At 44.3% G+C, this 3,219-nt stretch overlaps 1 long non-coding RNA gene across 1 annotated transcript in view; it reads right to left on the bottom strand.

Moving 5' to 3' along the window:
* Positions 1-2,393: 2,393 nt before the first annotated feature.
* Positions 2,394-3,219, bottom strand: part of LOC116223562 — a 7,266-nt gene continuing 6,440 nt past the window's right edge. The window contains exon 3 of the long non-coding RNA XR_004165144.2: positions 2,394-2,473. This is a non-coding gene — a long non-coding RNA (uncharacterized LOC116223562). The remainder of the gene's footprint in view (positions 2,474-3,219) is intronic.

Below are 3,219 nucleotides of genomic sequence, written 5' to 3'. Positions count from 1 at the left end.
TGAGGTTAGAGAGAGACCTCTGCCAGTCTAAGCTAACTGTATTGCGATTGTTTGCTACAAATGACAAATGTATTGTGTGTCCCATTGCCCCATGTCTCATTGTCTGTTTTTGTTTGATTATCTGAAAATTGGTTAGAAATCTTGAGTTTGATCAAACTAATTTTGTATTCCAAAATTGTATTTAAGCTTCTAATGTTGAATTAGAATCTAGATTGCGATCTGCAAAGTAGCAACTTCATATCAAATTAAAAAGATTGTTATGATTCTCACTCCATATTAGTGAGTGTGACATGTGTGTAACCGGGGGAGACTGGGAGAAGAGAATGGGTGACTGCGCTGGATTGAGAAGGTTAAAGGTAAGCTCTTTTAGTCAAGGGAAATGAATCTTCTTCAGGCGACTGTGGAATCCAACCTCCAGACAGCCCTCCTCAATCCCACAATCCCCCCCTGGGAAACACTGCTGCTCCAGCACCTGTGGTCTAGGAATTTCTCACCCTTTGAACTGGGGCAGGGATTCCAGAGAAAGGCTGCAAAATGCATTGACACACACAGACATGCACACGCAAACACACACACACACACACACACACACACACACACACACACCTCACTAAACTCTTTCTCTCTCTCTCTCTCATACACACAACATACTTTCTGGATACACACTTTCATTCAGTCTATCTTTTCATCGGTCAGATCAACACATTAAACATAGCATGCATAGGGACAGGTACAGTACACTTGCACACACACACACACACACACACACACACACACACCAATCCATACTCATTACAAACAGAATGCAGTGCTGAACACAGCCCTGATCATAGCCTTGTATTGTAAAAAAAAACCAATCCCATTTACTCCCCATTTAATCCATCTCTGACCTGTGAGGGATAGGCTGTGCTTATCTGTTTATACTTGTTCAGCCTTTAACGGCGTGCATGTGCGTGTGTATTTGCGCGCGTGTGTGTGTGTGTGTGTGTATTTGCACGCGTGTGTGTGAGTGCGTATTTGCGCGCATGTGTGTGAGTGTGTATGTGCACTTGTGTGTGTGTGTGTGTGTGTGTATGTGTGCACCAACACTTGAAGGAGTATGTATGAGTAAGACTCTGTTATGGAATACTTTCAGTAATTCATAATATGATGTGGTTATTCTGACCATATTGCAGAGAGGTCGGACTTCTGAGTGAGCGACTTGTGGGCTTCTGTGATGCATATGGGAGAAGCATGTGTGAGCACAGTGCTGGAAACATGGACTGGGCAAGAGGAAAGGAAAGGGAGGATTCCAGCACTCCAGTTTGAGTTCGGGAGCCATTTGTGACAGAGATGAACAGTCAAAAGTACAAAGCATTTTTTCATTTTTCTTGTTTTCTCAATCTGAGAGAGAGAGGGAGCGAGAGAGAGAGAGAGAAAGAGAGAGAGATAGAGAGAGAGAGACGTCTGGATGATAGAGGATGGAGGTGTGTAGGAGTGTGTTTAAGTTTAGAGGCTGTGTGTTTTATTGACCTGGCCTGAGATAAATCTTACATAAGACATTCTGTGTGTGTGTGTGTGTGTGTGTGTGTGTGTGTGTGTGTGTGTGTGTGTGTGTGTGTGTGTGTGTGTGTGTGTGTTCCTGAGACTAACTCATATCACATGAAGGCCTGAGCAGATCAAAGACTGCCCATGACACAGAAGAAACAAACACCTCGCACACATGAAGAACACACACATAAAGGACACACACCTCACACACACATAAAGACCAGACACCACTTAGGAAGACCTGCAACCACACTCAGTCAGTGACACTTGGTTTCAAGACAATCTAAGGACATATATGAGATGGCCATGTGGAATTGGCCAGTTCGATCTACTGATATGATGTGATATGATAATAACACCAGTTAACAGTAAGCTTTGAAAGAGTGATGCAGTGAATAGGCAGGCAACCAACACACACCAAAGATGTAAGATCACTCTTGTATAGCAATGGACATGACAACATATACAGCAAGTTTCATGAACAAGTTCAGAATATTTTGGGGGACCTACACAGTCCTGAGCCCCATTGGATCTGATTCCTGACCGCACTTGGGAACATGACACAATTCCTGTGGTGGGTACAGATTGCACACGTGACTCTAAGCCACACCAAGAGCCCCTAGCGCACTTCATACTGGAACTCTCCGCGTGCGCACAGACATAAATCAGTGTGTGTTAAAGCATGTCAGTAATATTATGTCTGTGACAGTGCTCTAATGACAGGAACATGAGGAGAAGCACACTTACAGTGATAGGGCAAACAGACGCAGAGGCTCTGACCCTGCCTCTGTCATCCTCGTCAGCCTGCCAGGTTGGCCAGTCCTCCCTGCAACCACAGCGAGATGTTGAAGTGCAGATCTTAGACGTACTACTCATCCATGGGAGCCGTTGAACAGACACCACACACTCACTCACTCATGTCTCCGAACTCTCAGAGGAGTGACTGAAAAAAGCACACACACACACACACATACACAGAAAAACATACATATAAGGACACATACGCACTCTCACACACACACCCACACACATGCATGTATGCACACACACACACACACACACAACGTACACACAAGCATGCATACACACAAAGACACACACACACACAAAGACACACACACACATACAAACACACACAGAGACAGACACACAGACACAAAATGTTGATTTATGGGCTGGCTTGAGGTAAAAGTCTAAGACATGACCACACAAACTGATTTACAGACTGTCTCTGTCCGTTTAAGCTGAGTTTGTCCACTGCCCCAAGCCCCCCACACACACACACACACACACACACACACAAACACACCGGCATTAGTTTACACACAGACAGATGTACACACACACACTTGCAACAAAGAGTTTATGGGTTGGATCTTTTTGAAACAGCCGTGCATATCTAGATAACAGTGATGGATACCTGCTTAGAACTTAAAGTATAGCCATTAAAAGGTCACAGAAAGGTCACAGCAGACATCCTGGTTACGGTGTGGGGAAGTAACCTGTAGGCCAGGGGTTAAAGACCAGGACTGATGGACTTCCAAACATTCCTTCCACAAGAGGTATTAAGACATTGATTCTACACGGACGATTTTTAGAGGCATCTGGATATTGACTCTACATGTGCGATTGAATAGACATTCGGATATTGATTGTGCATATCCTATTGAGGAGGAAGTCCGATATTGA

Source organism: Clupea harengus, chromosome 14 (genome assembly GCF_900700415.2).
Source record: "Clupea harengus chromosome 14, Ch_v2.0.2, whole genome shotgun sequence".
Lineage (NCBI taxonomy): Eukaryota > Metazoa > Chordata > Actinopteri > Clupeiformes > Clupeidae > Clupea > Clupea harengus.
This window is presented reverse-complemented; position numbering and strand designations above follow the sequence as displayed.